We start from the raw sequence: 18,135 nt of genomic DNA, 5'->3' as shown, positions 1-18,135 counted from the left end.
GTCCCCCCAACAGTCAGTCATCATTCCCTGGCTACTAAGCACATGCAGTCTTCTTTGGGGTTTTTTTGGGGGGGTTCCCCTCTTAGGGTCTTTCTTTCACCAAAAGATGTTCTGTCCTAATGCAAACCTTGGGATTTCCCCAAGATTGCTAATACTTCCCTTTGGTACATGGGTGGTGCCATTCTGGCAAGATAAGCACTGGCACTCACCTCTGAACATTGGAAATAGAGGGAATTGTATATGTGCAAACCCATGTTATCAACCTCTTGGCTAAATATGCAGCTGTCCTGGACACCTGAATGCATTTGCCCCTTGATGAACTTTCTCCATAGGTGGGTTAGTCCTGTTGAATCACACCTGGAAAATGTGGAGTCATGTTAGTCAAGGTGCAACAAACACTTCCACATTTGACAGAACTAGCCTACAGCTAGAAATCAGGGTGAAACTGACATTGGCATTCATTCAATCAACTCGCTTTCCCCCAAAAGCACTAAATCAATCTAAAGAAATCTTTTACTGCACCTGCAGGACTAGGGGACTGAAGAAGATCTGCCCTGGGAATGAGTATCTGAGCATCTGGGTGCTTGCTCCTTGCTCCTTTGGTTTGCTGTCCTTTGAGACAGCTGAAGTCCCTGGTAAGTGCTGCAAGGACTGGGACCCCCTGCCTGACCCTGGCTCTAGAGAGAGGCTGCAGTTAATTGCGCAGCCTCTTGCATCAGCTCCTGGCTGGGTCAGGAGGCATAAAAGCACAGCTGCCCTTGGGTGGCGGGTCTGCCGCCGGCAGGGTTGCCACCAAAGGGGCGAGCCCCTTAGGGAATCCCGAGGGTGAGGGCACAGGCGTGGGCGCTACCCCCTTCTATTACCTTTTTAAAAAAATGGTTTTATTATTTTTCAGTCAAACCAATCTAGAGGAGATTGGTAGTGGGGAGGGCATGTGGTGCATGTGTAGTTCCTGCACAGGGTGAGAGCCTGTGCAGTGAACTGAATGATAGAAGAAAGTTACCAGATGCCTTCAGAGTGAGAGTCTGTAACTGGCAGAAGGCTGGTCCTCCCTGGGTGTGAGACAGGAGGGGGAATAGATGTGCCCTGTGTGAAAAATTTTGAATGAGGCCATCTCGGCTGTGGTGTTGGGGGAGCCCAGAACAATAGTGCTGGGTGATTTCAATGTCCATGCTGACGCTGCCTCTAGTTTTCCAGCTCGGGACTTCATGGCCTCCATGACGACCATGGGGCTGTCTCAAGTTGTGACTGGCCCAACGAATAGGGCAGGGCACACCCTTGACTTGGGTTTTGCTCCAGATGGAGGAAGGAGTGGTCTGGGGATAGGGAGGTGGATGTTACCCCATTGTCATGGTCAGACCACTTCCTGGTGAAGTGTAGACTTACGGCTCCAATCCTTCCCTGCAGAGGTGCTGGACAGATTAAGATGGTCCAACCCCGGAGACTAATGGAATCCACAGGATTCCTGAATGCCCTGGGGGAGTTCCCAGTAGATAGAGCAGGTGACCCTGTTGAAGCCCTTGTCATGCTGTGGAACAGCGAGGCGCATCGGGCTCTTGACATGGTTGTGCCTGAGCGCCCTCTCCGGCATTGTGGAGCCCAGTTTGCACCTTGTACACCAGTGAGCTAAGGGCAATGAAACAGGCTAGATGACGGCTAGAGCGCAAGTGGTGAAAGATGTGCTGTGAAGCTGATCAGGCATGAGTAAAACATCATAACTGTGCCTACTGTGTGATGGTGAGGGTGGTGAAGAAGGCCCACTTCTCTGCCTCCAAGCCTCAAGTAGCCTTCCAATGGAGCTTTTCCATATTGTCAGGGGTCTGTTGACATCAACTCCAGGAAATGGAGTTTTAGATCCTTGGGAGGCCCACTGTGAATTGTTTGCAAGGCACTTTGAGGGTAAAGTTGCTTGCCTCCATAGCAGTCTTTTGCCCCATCCACATCTACTGTGGTCCCCAGTGAGGTGTCCAGTGCAATGTCTGCTGCAACTTCTTGGGAACGGTTTCAGTTGATGAGGCCTGATGATGATGTAGACAAGGTGCTTGTGTTGATGCTGCGAGCAACGTATCCTCTCGACCCTTGCCCTACTTGGCTTATTAAAGCTTGTTGAGGGGGTCTGACCGAGTGGATCCAGGGTGTGGTCAATGCATCATTGTGGGAGGGAGTGGTTCCAGCCACCTTGAAAGAGGCGGTGATCCGACCACTCTTGAAAAAGCCAACCCTGGACCCATTGGTTTGTGACAACTACCAACCTGTCGCAAATACCCCCCCTTCTTAAGGAAGCTGATTGATAGGGTTGTGGCACAGCAATTGCAAGTACTCTTGGATGAAACAAATTATGTTGACCTGTTCCAGTCTGGGTTCAGTCCAGGTTATGGGACTGAATCGGCCTTGGTCGCCCTGATGGATGACCTTTATCGGGAGAAGGACAGGAGGAGTGCGACCCTGTTATTCTTACTTTATCTCTCAGCAGCTTTTGATACCATTGACCATGGTATCCTTCTGGGCTGACTTGGTGAGATGGGTATTGGTGGCACTGTTTTACAGTGCTTCCAATGCTATCTCCAGGGTCATATTCAGAGAATAGCATTGGGTGACTGTCTTGTGGCCCCCTGGCAGTTGTGCTGTGGGGTGCCGCAGGGTACCATCTTGTCCCCCATGCTATTTAACATCTATATGAAGCCTTGGGAGTGGTCATCAGGAGATTTGCAGTGAGATGTCAGTAGTATGCTGCCAATACTCAGCTCTGTTTCTCCCTAATATCTGAATTGGAAGAGGCCGTGCAAGCCCTGGGCTGCTGCCTGGACTCAGTGGTGGGCTGGATGAGGGCCAATAAACTGAGTCTGAATCCTAGCAAGACGGAGGCGCTGTGGGTTGGTGGTTCCCAAGTTCGGATAATTGGTCAGTTGCCTGCTTTGGATGGGGTCATACTCCCTCTGAAAGAGCAGGTTTGTAGTCTGTGGGGGCTCCTGGATCCATCTTTGTTGCTAGAGGCCCAGGTGACCTCAGTGGCTAGGACTGCCTTTTCCCAGCTTCGTCTGGTTAGACAGCTGTGACTGTTTCTGGACTGGGATAGCCTGACCACTGTTGTCCACGCACTGGTAACCTCCAGGCTGGATTACTGTAACACACTCTATGTGGGGCTGCCCTTGAGGTTGGTCTGGAAGTTGCAGCTGGTGCAAAACGCAGCTGTGAGACTGCTCACTGGGGCAGGATATCGCCAACATGTCACCCCCTGCTGCTGAAAGAATTGCACTGGCTGCTCATTTGCTACCGGGCCAGTTCAAGGTTCTAGTTTTGGTGTACAAAGCCCTATACAGCTTGGGACCAGATACCCGAAAGACTGTCTTGTCCCTTATATACCCAGTCGATCACTGTGCTCTGCAGGTGAGGGTCTCCTGCAGAGACCATCTTATCGTGAGGTCCGTTCTGCACAACATAGGAAGCGGACCTTTAGTGTAGCAGCACCCACCCTGTGGAATTCCCTCCCCTTAAATATTAGGCAGGCATAATCTCTGTTATCTTTTTGGCGCCTATTGAAGACCTTCCTCTTTCAACAAGACCTTTTAAGTTGAGACCTATCCCAGTCTGCGTCTGTGTTGGAATTGCTTTTTAATATGTTCTTAAACCTTCTTTTTTAAAAAAATGTTTTTCATCTTACACAATGTTTTGAAAGCTTTTTTAAAGAAACATTTTAAAAGATGTTTTGTTTTAATATGTTTTAAAGTTTGGTTTTTTTGATGTTTTAAAGTTTGTAGTACTTTTGTTTGCCTTCCTGGGCTCCTGCCAGGAGGAAGGTTGGGATATAAATCAAATAATAAATAAATAAATAATATGCATATATCTTTGTTATTGTTGCGGCTAAACGCATATTCAACTTTTTTTTGCTTTTGTTTTCTTGACTTTGTATTTTGTAAGGATGTGTGGACTTGTCTGAGAATTTTCACTCATTCTTTTCAACACTTCTGAAAAGCTTCCCTCAAAATTCCTCAGATCTGGGTAGAAGCCTCCAGATTTACCCCAACATTTCATGTGGGTTGACATTCAATGGTCATTCAAATTCTGCTTCTGCCCAGCTCGTGGTCTCCAACAAGACATCCATTGGCAGTGTGTGAGAGAGAACATGAGAGAGAGATGGCATCATGACATTAATATCACAACTCAACTAGATGCATGTTACTGCTTTTAAAGTAAGTGTGTCCTAGGTAGGGATGGAAGGATCTGTCAGTTTTTGGTTTTCTCAGTTTCTCATTTTTACAGTCATACATTCAGTTCTCCACATTTCTGCAGCAATTTGCATGTTAAAAAAAATCCTCATGAAAATTCTTCAACCTTTTAGTTTGAATTTCATACATTTTGTATGCGGTTTTGACTAATGTACACATTTTTGCAAGCAATTTCTCCTAATATACTGCATTTTTGTTATGTTATTTTAATGCACACGTTTACCTAACGTATGCATTTTCCTGAATATTGGTTGCAGAACTGCATTGCAAAATTCAGATAAGTGCAAATTTCAAAGGATCACTGTAGTTTGGTTCTCATATTGTTTCAGAAAGTGTGAACTTGATAGATATGGCTTTAAATGCAAGCTGGATCAAATTTCTTCTCCACCCCTAGTCCCGGAGAGGAATGTGCATTCTTTCCCCCACCTGCAAAATTTAGCTCGTTTTCTTTGTGACACACTCTTTCTTACCTCCAACTTCAATGTAAGCTAGTGCTTACCTTTAAATGCTCTGTGACCCTGCCCTATGCAACACAAACATGTGCGCAAGTGTTTGGCAAGCAGTGGAGCAGAGTGCCTGGCCTTTGCTAGTGGAAAGATTAGCTGCATGGAGGGGGGGGGGAACTGTGCTTCTCCATTGTTTGAAAGGGAGAATGTTCAAGAGATACATTTGAGCCAGGACTGACAAGTCTGTCAATTTCAGTTTCTCATTTTTCTAACCTTCACTTTGGTTTGCCCCATTTCTCCATCAATTTATGGGGTGTTTTCTAAGAAAAAAAGGCTACGTGGAAATTTGGATGCATTTTGGTATGCAATGCTGCCTAATATATGCATTTTTGCAAGTTTTGCATGTTGCTTTCACTAATATATGTATTTTTATGCATACTGTGTTGTTGGGGAGCTATGTCACAAAATTCACAGAAGTGCAAATTCCAAAGGATAGCTGTGTTCGCTTATTGCTTTGGGAATGATAAATTGGTAGGTTCTCATTAAAATGCAAACCGCACAAAATTCTCCCTTTATCTATACAGTTGAGGCAAGTGACATAGTTTTCACATATAGTAAAGGGAGGTGGTGGCACCAAGATGAAGTTCTAGACAGAGAAGTGTGGTCAAGTTCCGCTGTATGTTCTGCAGCAGACAGCTGTTGTGTCCAAAGTGATCCTTTTGTTTGCAGAGTGCTGTTCCTCATAGTGCCCCCTCACCAGAGTTCTCTTAAGTGTTCATTGATACACTGAAGGCACAGTCCTCCATGAATATGTCTAATCCCCTTTTAAAGCAGGTGTGGGCAACTTTTGGCCCACCAGATGTTGCTGAACTACAACTCCCATCATCCTTGGCGATTGGCCATGCTTGCTAGGGTTGATGAGAGTTGCAGTTCTGGAGGGCCAAAGGTTCCTCACACCTCTTTTAAAGCCATCCAAGTTAGAGGCCATCACTACATTTCCAGTCCCATAGTGTGTGATGCTGGTGTGATCTGGTGTCTAGTCACACCTAAGAACACAATTCTAACTGTGATTATTCAGAAGTAAGTCCTTTCAAATTCAGGGTGGGGGGCTTGTTCCCAGGTAAGTGGGCCTAGGATTGCAGCCAAAGCCCCTCAGCCGGAGGACCTTCATAAAAGAATTGTGCCTTCAGTGTATCGTTTTAACTCTGTGTTTTCCCATTCAGTTTATTCTGAGCTTTCAAGGAGACCAGCTGGCTGGGTTGCGTGTGTGTGTGTGTGCGTGCAGGCGTGCATGCATTTCCCCCTCCCTCCCATGTCTTTGCTAAAATTTTATTATACTACAGGCAACACATCAAAGGAAATAGTTGGAGAGACCTTGTGGAGAAAACCACAAGGGTCATACTATAACATTTAAGCCTTCAGAACAGTCAATATTTTTTCAGATCCTAGCAATAGGAAATGTTTTAATTCTTGCTTTTCGTCTTCCCTGGATCTGTTCCTTCATAACACTCCACTCTTTTCCCATCTGTTGACAGTCACCAGCTATCTATGTCTGCAATTGTAACTAAGTCCAGCTCAAAAGAACAAGCTATTCATCAGCACTCAAATCCAAGCTGCACTTTCCTGAAGTGACAATGTCATCAAGAGCCTGGAAGCAGCAGATGAATTGGTTGCTGTTTTATACCTAAAAATGTAAATGTACTGCCTTCAAGTCGATTCCGACTTATGGCGACCCTATGAATAGGTTTTCATGAGGCTGAGAGGCAGTGACTGGCCCAAGGTCACCCAGTAAGCTTCATGGCTATATGTGGGGATTCAAACCCTGGTCTCCTAGGTTGTAGTCCAACACCTTATCTGGCACTATTGAAATAAAAGGTGGCACCCAAAGAAGCCAGATTCCACACCAAAATATGCCAGATTCTATACATCAGTCTTTTTTTATATATATATCTCAAAATAGTATAAGGGCAGAGAGGATAAAATTCCACCCTTAAAAAATAAAAAAATAAAATAGAGGAGAGCTTGGAAACACTGCAGATCTTGAGCTCTACTTAGTACATTTATGATCTGTACAACTGGGACCTGCAACAAAAGGTTGCAACATGCAGTGCGTGTTCCCTATTTTGGATCCCATCCACTCCATTCCATTTCCCCTCCCATCAGGTCCCCTGACCCCACCCTGCAAGAACCATAAAACATACGAAGAACCTACTGGATCAGGCCAGTGGCCCATCTAGTCCGGCATCCTGTTCTCACGGTGGCTAAACAGATGCCCTTGGGAAGCCCACAAGCAGGACCTGAGCACAAGAGCAGTCTTCCCTCCTGTGGTTTCCAGCAACTGGTATTCGGAAGCATACCGTCTCCAACTAAGGAAGCAGAGCGCAGCCATCATGGCTAGCAGCCACTGATAGCCTTTTCCTCCATGAGTTTGTCTAATCCTCATTTAAAGCTGTCTGTATTGGTGGCCATCACTGCCTCTTGAGGGAGCAAATTCCATAGTTTCACTATGCGCTGTGTGAAGAAGCACTTTCTTTTGTTTGCCCTAAATCTTCAGACATTCAGCTTCATGGAATGTCCACGAGTTCTAGTGTTATGAGAGAGGGGGAAAATCTTTTCTCTATCCACTTTCTCCATGCCATGCACAATTTTATGCACTTCTTTTTTGCTACTTCTTACTTGCCTTTTCTCTAAACTAAAAAGCCCCAAATGCTGCAACCTTTCCTCATGGGGAGGTTGCTCCATCCCCTTGATCCTTTTGGTTGCCCTTTTCTGAACCTTTTCCAGCTCTATAATATACTTTTTGAGGTGAGGCGACCAGAACTCTACACAGTATTCCAAGTGCAGCCGCACTGTCAGTCAGCACTGTGAGGCCAGTGAGCATGTGCAGTCCTGTTTGGTCTGAGTTATTTGGGGGGGTCCTCTCTTTGGGGGTTTTGTTCACCAAATGTTTGGTACTTCTGCAAACTGAGGTTTTCCCAAGCCTGCTTGTTACCCCCCCACACACACACACTTGTACATGGGTGGTGCTGTTTTGGCTACATAAGGACTAGCACTCACACAATGAACATTGGAAATAAAAGGAATAGTGATTTATTCCACAGGGCCAGTAGTACAGTGGCAATTTCAGAAGTGTGGGGTCCCTTCATGTTAGTCACAGCCACACCCGCTCCACCCTTTTTTTGCTGCGGGGTTGAGAATGAGATCCTTGTTAATGCCTTCATCCGCAACAACAGACATCCCTAGGAGCTAATCAGCATGAAAGAGGAGAATGTTAGTTACTGAGAAGAGTCTTCTCAGTGGCTGACTCGCCTCCTTTCACTCTGATTGGCTCCAATCAGCAGGAAAGGACAAGGAAGCATGTTAGAAGGCTCTTCTCAGTGGCTAACACATTCCCCTTTCAGGCTGATTGGCTTTTAGAATGCTGAAGACATAGGGACCCTGCTGGAACCCTGCTCCCAAAAAGGTAAGGGGTCTAAGACCCCCTGAGACCCTGGACAACTACACCCCTGCCCAGAGCTCATTGTGTTTTGTGGCAAGATGAAACTAGTTCCCCAGTTAGGGGATACCCCAAAAAAGATATTGTAAGGCTGGAAAAGTTTCAGAAAAGGGCAACAAAAAGGATCAAAGGAATGGAGCAACTCCCTTATGAGGAAAGAAGTCAACATTTGGGGCTTTTTAGTTTAAGGAAAAGGCGAGTAAGATGTGACATAATGGAAATGTATAATGGCATGGAGAAAGATACAGAAAAGTTTTCTCCTTCTCTCATAACAGTAGAACTTGTGGACATCCAATGAAGCTGAATGTTGGAAGATTTATGGCAGGCAAAAGAAAGTACCTCTTCACACAGTGACAGCACATAGTTTAAACTATGGAATTTGCTCCCACGAGACAGAAAACAGGTTGGTGGACTAGATGGTCCATCGGCCTTGATCCATCAGGATCTTCTTATGCTCTTATTCATCAAACCCAATGGTGAATGGATGAGCATGATGGATGTGTTTGTTTATTTATACAATTTATATATTGCTTAACTACAATAGTCTCTAAGTGGTGTGCAAGGAATGCAACAAATGCAAATAAAAATTGGTTGAAACAATAAAATCTGAATTCATTTAAAATGCCTCCTGGAATTGGGAAAAAAAAGTACTGAGTAAGCGCCAAGTGTTCCACAGGGAGGTGACTTGTCTAACCTCAATTGGAAAGGAGTTCTATAAAACTGGGCCCACAATACTGAATGCATGGCTCCTGGTAGATGCGAGCCATGCATCTGAGCCATGTGGGAGCCACTGACAGTGACTCCCCCGAAGACCTCAGTGTTGGGGAGGGATAGAAGGGATCAGGCAGTCTCTGAGGTATCCTGGACCCAAGCTGTTAAGGTCCTTGTAATTTATAAAAGAACCTTGAGAATGAAGTAGTACTGTGGATTGTAACTAACTAAAGGTGCAATCCAACTTGCATTTATGCTGGGCAGAGAGGAGTTGGGTATGGCAGACCTCCGGCTGAGCTGGCTTGGTCCCAGCTCAGTCTGGCTCAGCCGGGCTATGCTGACATAAGTCCGTCATCCCCGCTCAGCCCGAGGTCCACCGGAGAAGCCCAGCCCAGCGTAAGGGGAGCTGGCAGAGGCCAGAGGAAGGCCTGCAAAAGGGGCATTCTGGGGGGGGGCGTGTCAGTGGGAGGGTGGAGGGGGGGACTTACCCAATATCCAGGTCCTGTTTGTCTCCCACCTGTGGCCCTCCATTGTGGCAGCTGGTATGCCAGGAAAAGGGTAGGGTAGAAGGAAGCATGTATTTTCTTTCCTTCCACTGCAGCCTGCCAGCTCAGCCATCCTCCTCCCCTCTGCAAGTCTCTGAGTGGCAGCTGGATGTGCTGGCCCCTTCCGCCAGCTCCACTTCTGCTGGCTTCACTCCCAGTGGCCTCCAGCAAGTTGGATTGCTCTACCTGTGCTATTCAGAGTAGACCCATTTAAATTAATGAGCCTAAGTTAGTCATGTTCATTCATTTCGATGAGTCTACTCTGAGCAGGGCTTCCATTGTTCATAATCATATGAATCAAGATGTCCACTCTTTGAATCCTGCTCTTTTGAGAACTCTCTAGATGGCCTTATAAAAGCTCCCAGCTTCAGCCTCCCCATTTGCAATATAAGGATAATCATTTTGGCCTACCTTAAAGGGTTGTTGTAAGCTTTACTGAGATAAGATATATAGTCTCAGTATTTTTGCATACAGAAGGTCCCAGGTCAATTGCCAGTGTCTCCAGGTAGGGCTGGGAAAGAAACCTCCTGCCAACAACCCTGGAGACTGCAGCCAACCATTGTTGACTATACTGAGCTACAGGAACCAATGGCTGGACTCGCTATAAAGCGGCTTCCTTTGCTCCTATGCATGGGAGACTCTTTAAAGACTGTGCAGTTGTCATGCGACAACATATTTTGCATCTTGCCGAAATTTAAGGCTCCTTAAGACATCTTTTTTATTGTGCATTCATGATGCTATCGGGGCAGTTCTTTATGATCCCACTTTCAATACTGTTTGTGCCTGTAGACGTTTTGGGGTGGTCATACTGCTTCATTTCCAGTCAATGCATATCCTGCACCGTCCTGCTGAACTCCTGTAATTTTTCATAACACAGAGATTCCTGTTCATTTTTGTCTTTCTATTTTTTTATTTCTTATTTATTAAATTTATATCCCGCCCTTGCTCTCAATAGGAGCTCAGGACGGCAAACAAAAACACTCAAAGCACTCTAAAACATCATAAAAACAGACTTTAACATAAAAGACTTTAAAATAAAAGTATAAAACTGCAGCGCAAGAGTACTCCTCCGGACAGCAGTAATGTGATAGCATTGGGGAAGCATCACAGAACAACTAATAAGGTGGAATGATGTGCAGATGGTCCAGCTTAAATCCACCACTAACGCACAATTATTGTGTCAAAAACAGGTTGCAGAATACACCCACGTGCAAAAAAACCCCACCAGTTTGGAGGGGCCCTTATCCTTTTTGTATTTCACAATATTCTGAATGCCACTGGTCCATGTTTATTGGGCAAAACAAAACAAAAATAAAACAGATTTTACTGCTTGTCTGCTAAGGTGATAACAAGTCACATGTAGGCTTACTCTGATGTGCCAATTCAGTTTTTATGAACCACCTGGCTATGCTGCAAACCCCAATTTCCTGTAACCACTGACTTTTTCATCAAATTGTCTACAGCTATTTCACTTGTACCGTTTCCCAGTTCCTCTTCTTGCCAGGAGATACAGCCTCTCACAGCGACCCTGCAGCTTATCAGCCAAATGCTATGGAACAGCACGAGCGTGTCCTGAACGTTCCAGATTTGGCAGAGCTGTTAAAAAGCCATCTGAAGGGCAAATATGAAGCAAGCACTGCACATTTTCAGCACAGCGGTGCATCAACATGTGAATGTGCAAGGCCAGTCTGTGGCCAATAGCAGCAATCTGTTCTCAGAGCTGGATTGTTTGGAGGTGCGGGGAAAGCTCCAGATGGTTTGTTGAACAAATTGTGACAAATTGTGGAATGATGCTGTACATTTTTCACTATTTTAGAAGGCATAACTGAAATGTCAGGTGTACTGCTGTTTCCTGCTGGTACCAATCACATTTACTCAGAGCTGAAATGCTTGGAAGTCCACAGGGGGTGACAGTCTGGCATATTGGTCCTAAGCACATTATATAGAAGTAGGGATGGAAGGATCTATCCATTTTGATTCCCTCTGTTTCTCTTTTTTCCAATCTTAAGAGTAGAGAAACATTTGCGGTTATGCTGGGTTCAGTGCATCTCCAGTTCTGTTTTCTGAAACTGGAGACACACAAGGCTAGTCAAAGACCACTCCTTTTTACTCCAGAACCTGAGAAAATGCAGTTCTGTTGCATTTCTCCATGAAATCAGCTTGAAGCTGAGATCAAAACTGGTCGATCAACTCGTTTCCACTCTGAGGTGTGTCCAATGAAAACACTTTGCTGTAGGTTGGGCAGACAGTAGTTGGCCCAACGTTGTGCTGTGGGCCCTCTTAAGGTCTGAGATCAGCAGCAAGGAAGAGAGATGTGCCCAGCCACGGGCAATGTTCTGAACACGTTTGAAACCAAAGCCAGAGAAAATGGTCTGGCTGCTTTTGAAGCAGCTAGTGTGTCTGCAGCTTTAAATTCTTGAACTCAGTTCTCCAATTTCTGCTGCAATTTGCTGCAGAATCCTCAAGAAAGTTCCTCAGCATGTTAGTGAGAATTTATTGTAATGAATACATTTTTTTATGCAGCTTTGACTAATTTTGGCAAGCAATTTCCCCTAATCGAATGCATTCTTGTATGTTGTTTTCACTAATATATGCATCTTTAGGCACACTTTCCCCTGATATATGCCTTTTCGTAAACATTTTTTGGTTGAGCAACTGCATTGCAAAATTTGGATAAGTGTGAATTTTGGTTCTCAACTTCTTTCAGAAAGTGCAAATTTGATAGATTTGGCTTTAAATGAAAATTGAATTGAATTTCTCTTTCCCTATATGGAAGTGGAACCCAGTGAAATCAAGGCACTTACATGAAAATTCAGCTTCCAGTCCCCTTGGCTTCTGCATATGGAATAACAAGCAGGTGCCATCTTGTCCTTTGCCTCAAGCAGCAAAATGTCGTTGGAAATGATGTGATCATGTTCTAGTTCTGTGTTACTAGCAGGGTGGCCATAAGAAGGGATACTTGGAGCAGCTCAATGGGAGGGATCAGGGCTACAAATCCACTTGCTGCCTCTTGAAGTACTAAAGGTAACTGTGGGCCAAACTAGATGAGACATCATTAGGGATGGGGGAGAAATTCGATTCAGTTTGCATTTTAAAGCCAAATCTCTCAAATTGGCACTTTCCAGGACAATGTGAGAACTGAAACACAGCCATCCTAGGAAATTTGCATGCATCTGAATTTTGCAACAGAGTTCTCCAACCAAACATTGTTTACAAAAATGCATATGTTAGGGGAAAGTGCATACAAAGGAATATATTAGTGAAAAGAACATAGAACAATGCATTGTATTAGGAGAAATCGCTTGCAAAAAAATTGTGCATGTTAGTCAAAACTGCATACAAAATGTGTTTATTAGGAGAACGGCACACTAAAATGCTGAATAATTTTCTTGAAGATTTTTTTTTTAATTACAGATTGCTGCAGAAATGTGAAGAGCTGAGTGTAAGATCAGAAAAATGAGAAATTGAGAGAAGTGAAACTGACAAATCCCTAGATGCCATACACGCAATTAGCAATTGTGCAAATGTTGGACATGCTTTTAGGAATGCCAAGTCACCATGCCCTTCCCTTTCACCTTAGGAAAAGGCGACCTGGGAGACCAGGGTTTGAATCCCCACACAGCCATGAAGCTCATTGGGTGACCTTGGGCCAGTCACTGCCTCTCAGCCTCAGAGGAAGGCAATGGTAAATAACCTCTGATTACCTCTTACCATGAAAACCCTATTCATAGGGTCGCCATAAATCTGAATCGACTTGAAGGCAGTCCATTTCCATTTTTCTGTGTTCAATAAGCAATACAAAATGTGAACCATGAAGTGTGATGCAAGGTTAGAGCTCCATCTTGTGTTGTAAAATGGGAAGAGAGCATAGGTGATTTTATATACAATCTTTCTCTTTTTAAATCATTATAGAAAGTGAGATCATCCTCCTCTTATTATTATTATTTTGTATTAGTTACTTACTTATGCCCCATCTAGATATGCAGTGCTTTACAGAGAACAAGCTTGAGAGGTCCCTGCCCCAAGGAGTTTACAATCTAAAATAAACACAGAAACCACAGAGGTTGACTGTAGGTGACTACAGGCAGAAGTGAAAAGGGGCTTATGTGAATGTTTCATGAGGACTTTTTTTAAAAAAATCACATCCTGATATGGAAATGTAGAGAACTGAATTTAAGATTAGAAGAATGTGAAACAGAGGAATGGACAGATTTGTACAGCCCTAAAAGCAGCAGGTTTTTTGGTAAAGAATGAGGTGCCTGTACTCTTATCTTTATAAAAGTGCCATGGGTGCTGCAACACATGAGGAAGGAGGAAAAGAAGATGCAGCCTGTCATTGAATAAGGCAGAGAAAAGGCGTGGAATGGGGCAAATCCTCTTCTCTCTGGTCCAGGTCCAAGCTGCACTTTTCCAGGATCAGCAACTGCAAGCTGACTCTTATGTGGGGGTGGGCTGAAGTGTACTTGCCACTAATCTAACTTTAGGTGGCTGGAAAAGGGAGTTTGACAAGATCCTTGTCTGTGGTTCAATCAGGTTTCTATCACCTGAGCTTAGAGGGGCATGTGTCTTGGCAAATAAACACCTGTTTGGAGTGAATCACAACAAGCTCACAATTCATGGGCCACAGACATTCACAGCTAGGATGATGCAATAATTAAAAAACAACATGAGGAGATACTGGACGGGAGTATCCTTGGGTACCACAGTACCCTAGGGCTGACCAACAGTGGCAGAGTTGATGGGAGTTGTAGTCCAAAATCTGGAGGGCACCAAATCAGTGAAGGCTGCACCAGGGAAAGCCTGTATGCTTAGTGTGTTGGAATGACCTGGGTTCAAATCCTTTGGGCCAGTTACAATATTTCAGCCTAACCTACCTCATAGGACTGTTGTGCAGAGGTGAAAAAACTCGACTATGCCCATGTCCATGGTTCTGTATTCCTCAGATGAAGGGCGGAGGACAACTGTAACAGGTAAAATAATAAGCATCCCCAAAACTGCCTTCCTGTGTAGTCTTATTATTGTATGGGGAATGGCCATAGCTCAATGGAAGAGCATCTGTTTGCACACAGAAGGCCCCAGGTTCAATCTACAGATACAGCTGGGAAAGGCCCCCGCCTGAAACCCTGGAGAGCTGCAGTTGCCGGTCAGTGTAGACAGTATGGACCTAGCATAAGGCAGTTTCCTATCGTCTTTGGATAGCAAAAGGAGAATTCATCTGTGTGTGGGGCAAAGTGAGCCCTGGCTGCGCTGCCCCATCCCACTTGCATCTGCAGGACTGAAGAACCTTTTCTTCTATTGCAGGCTGCAATACCTCAAGGTTATGGCCCTCCCTGTGTGCTTGTGGTGGGCGTGGCCAAGGCCAGGGGTAGGCGGAGCCAGTGCTCAAAGTAGGCAGGGCTCTCCTTCGCTCTCTCTTTCTTCCACTCCCTTTGGCATTTTTCCCTCTGTGCCACTTCCTTGAAATTAGGCGGAGGGCTGCTGATCTCCTGCCACTCCTCGTTCTGCAGCCTACAGAAGGAATCTTACCTACAACCATGTCAAAGGAAGCACCAGATTCATTCATTCATTCATACTACAAAATTGTTAAGAGTAGTAGCTCAGGAGAAGCTGGGCTCCTTATGTTTACAAATCACCCCTTCCAAAGACTGCTTTTCAACCAGGAGTGTTCCAGCTCTGTGTAGCTCGGGCCTTCAGCACTGCTCAGCTTAAATCATGTATGTGCACATCCCCCAACCTTGTCAGTGTCACCACAAAACAGAGGAGAAAACAATCTGTGTGTCTGCGTGCACAAATAGTTGAGCTGCGACTGCGTACTTGCACATTATTCACATGCAACACTCAATGAGTGTGGTCTATGGGCACAGTAGCTGAACTGCACAAGTCAACAAAGGTACACTGTTTCACACAACCACTTGGATGTGTGTACAGGCAGCTTGTACCTGTGTTCAGGGTCACATGGGAACAAGCTTACAGTTACTCAACGTCGTGGAAAAAGACACTAGTAACGGAGATGTGTCACGCCTGTTAATAATGGCTAAAAAGGTATCACTGTACAGGGAGGAATGTTTCAAACACGACAAAACTCATTCCAAGACACATAGTCTTCCCTAACAGGGGTGGCTAATCTCTGGCCCTCCAGATATTGTTGGACTAAACTCCCATCAGCCTCAGCCACGATAGCCAATTATCAGGGATGATGAGTTGTAATCCAATAACATATAGAAGGATACAGGACAGGAACACCATACCTGCCGTATGGGGGGGGGGAAAGTGCTCAGATAGAACACATCTATCAACAGGAGACCCCACACAGAAGAGGGTGAAACTCAGTTGTAAATCCACCTTTCTGTAGGAACTTTTCTGCTATGTTCATTTCCATAATTATAGAGTGAATATAGTGTTGGACAGGATTTTTTATTTTTTTAAAAAAATCAAAATTTTTAAAAACAAAGTTTTGGATATTCACAAAGAATTAAATATACAAATCAGGAAAGTTAATAGGAACCCAAACCTGTGGTAGTGCTTTAGCTGTAGCAGAATTCTTGGCTGTAGTGTATGAAAATGGAAATGGACTGCCTTCAAGTCAATCCTGACTTATGGTGACCCCATGAATAGGGTTTTCATGGTAAGCGGTATTCAGAGGGGGTTTACCATTGCCTTCCTCTGAGGCTGAGAGGCGGTGACTGGCCCAAGGTCACCCAGTGAGCTTCATGGCTGTGTGGGCATTCGAACCCTGGTCTCCCAGGTTGTAGTCCAACACTCGGCTCTCTGTAGTGTATGAATGGCAGATCTTGGCTATTGGGGCATAAGAACGTAAGAGTTTGCTGGATCAGGCCAGTGGCCCATCTAGTCCAGCATCCTGTTTTCAGAATGTCCAGCCAGGTGCCTGGGGGAAACCTGCACACAGAACCTGAGCGCAACAGCACTCTCCCCACCTGTGATTCCCAGCAACTGGTATTCAGAAGCATACTGTCTCTGACCATGGTGGGAAATCATAGGCATCATGGTTAGTAGCCATGGATAGCCTTATCCTCCATGAATCTGTTTAATCCTCTTTTAAAGCCATCCAAGCTGGTAGCTGTCACTACCCCTTGTGGAAGCGAATTCCTTTCTTTAACTGTGTGCTGCATTAAGAAGTACTTTATTTTGTCTGTCCTGAACCTTCCAATGCATTCAGTTCTGCCCCACGGCTTTAAAAACTCCTACAATTCATCAAGGTTCCTGTCTCATTGGCACAATGTGACTTAAGCAGAAATGCTCCAGCAGCAGGATTACAAAGCGGAGGAGTATTATTTAACAGCAGAGGTCTTGGCAGTTCACTTTTTTGGCATTCCTGGACCAAACAGGAAATGCTTCTGCTGAACCATCCAGGCCAGAGGCAAGGCAAACAAAAAGGTTAATTTCCCTCTTCCTTTCGAGAGCCTCTCCCAGCAACTGTGCTTCAGTTAATTTAGTTGCAAACCCAGTTTGAACCTTCTGGCACCAGAGCTGGGAGGGGGAGGGCTTTCTTTTTCTTCCCCTCCCCTCTGCCCCCAACCCAGATTCAACGCACTTGAGTAAGCTACAAAAAAAAAGTTGAGTCAGCTTGGAAGAAGAGATGGAAACCTGAATGCACCAACCAAAGCAGGGGGTGGGTGAATTATTCTATTCTTGTTGGTGCATTTGTGTCTCTTTGTCTCCTCTCCAGAAAGAGAATAAACAAAATCTACTTCCTGGCCTCTTTAGCAAATTTGTTGCCTGCTCAGTTTTTAAAAGTTTTAAAATTCTAAATATTGCTAAAGATGTAGCAATGTCTTAAAATCTATTTGTAGTTCCGGTCCATGAACTCTGGGCTTCTGCACTCTTGCCATCCTGGCATGTTATTGTAGAAAATGATGTTTTTTTACATGTTTACAACTAATAATGGATCATTTAGTACAAGAGCTTTGGATTTCATACTGTTCAAAGAAACATGTAGTGCCTGTTGACTCAGAAGAAAGCCCCCGAGTTCAGTAGGTTCTACTTCCAATAAGTGTCTGTGTTTAGGACTGCAGCCTTAAGCAGCTTTGGAAAAAACCCACAAATTTTCATTGCCTGCTAGAAATTGTTTACAATAGAGGCGTGAAGACTAGGATTCACTTTTGGGGCATTCGTAAGCACAATGTTTTAGCCTAGAATGTGGCGCTCTAGAGAAATATGGGAGGTTTTCAAAAACATTCCTGCAAAGATGCCTGCACATGGCTTCTGGGCCCATGCCCTTCAAGGTTCTGGTCAGGCAGAACCTGTCCATTTAACCTCAAATGATAGGTAAGATCTCCTTGAACCCGGACATTCCTGTAATCAGCCCATTAATTTTAGCTGCAGAGTTACTGCTAAGTGATACATTTAGGCTGCTCCATGTGTGTTTGCCCACCCTCCCTTGCAACCTGGGCAGGGGAGTTGGCTGAATTATTTGATTGGCCTCTTACAAATATAGGAAGTTCTTTATAGTACCCTTTGTCTGTGGAACATGGGAAGTTGCTTTATACTGAGTCAGACCATTGGCCCATGTAGCTTAGTACTGTCTACACTGACGGGCAGCAGTTCTCCAGGATTTCAGAATGGGATCTCTACTAGCCCTACCTAGAGATGCCAGGGACTGAACCTGGCACCTTCTGCATGTAAAGCAGATGCTCTACCACTGAGCTACAGCCCTTCTCCTGACTTGTGATGACATATCTTATTGCTTAGGC

General features: G+C 44.9%; 1 non-coding gene across 1 annotated transcript; it reads right to left on the bottom strand.

Moving 5' to 3' along the window:
• Positions 1-18,026: 18,026 nt before the first annotated feature.
• Positions 18,027-18,098, bottom strand: TRNAV-UAC (transfer RNA valine (anticodon UAC)). Its single transcript has one exon. It is a non-coding gene; the product is annotated as a tRNA-Val (tRNA).
• Between the last annotated feature and the right edge of the window lie 37 nt (positions 18,099-18,135).

The sequence above is a fragment of the Rhineura floridana genome, chromosome 1, assembly GCF_030035675.1.
Source record: "Rhineura floridana isolate rRhiFlo1 chromosome 1, rRhiFlo1.hap2, whole genome shotgun sequence".
In the NCBI taxonomy this organism is placed as follows: domain Eukaryota; kingdom Metazoa; phylum Chordata; class Lepidosauria; order Squamata; family Rhineuridae; genus Rhineura; species Rhineura floridana.
This window is presented reverse-complemented; position numbering and strand designations above follow the sequence as displayed.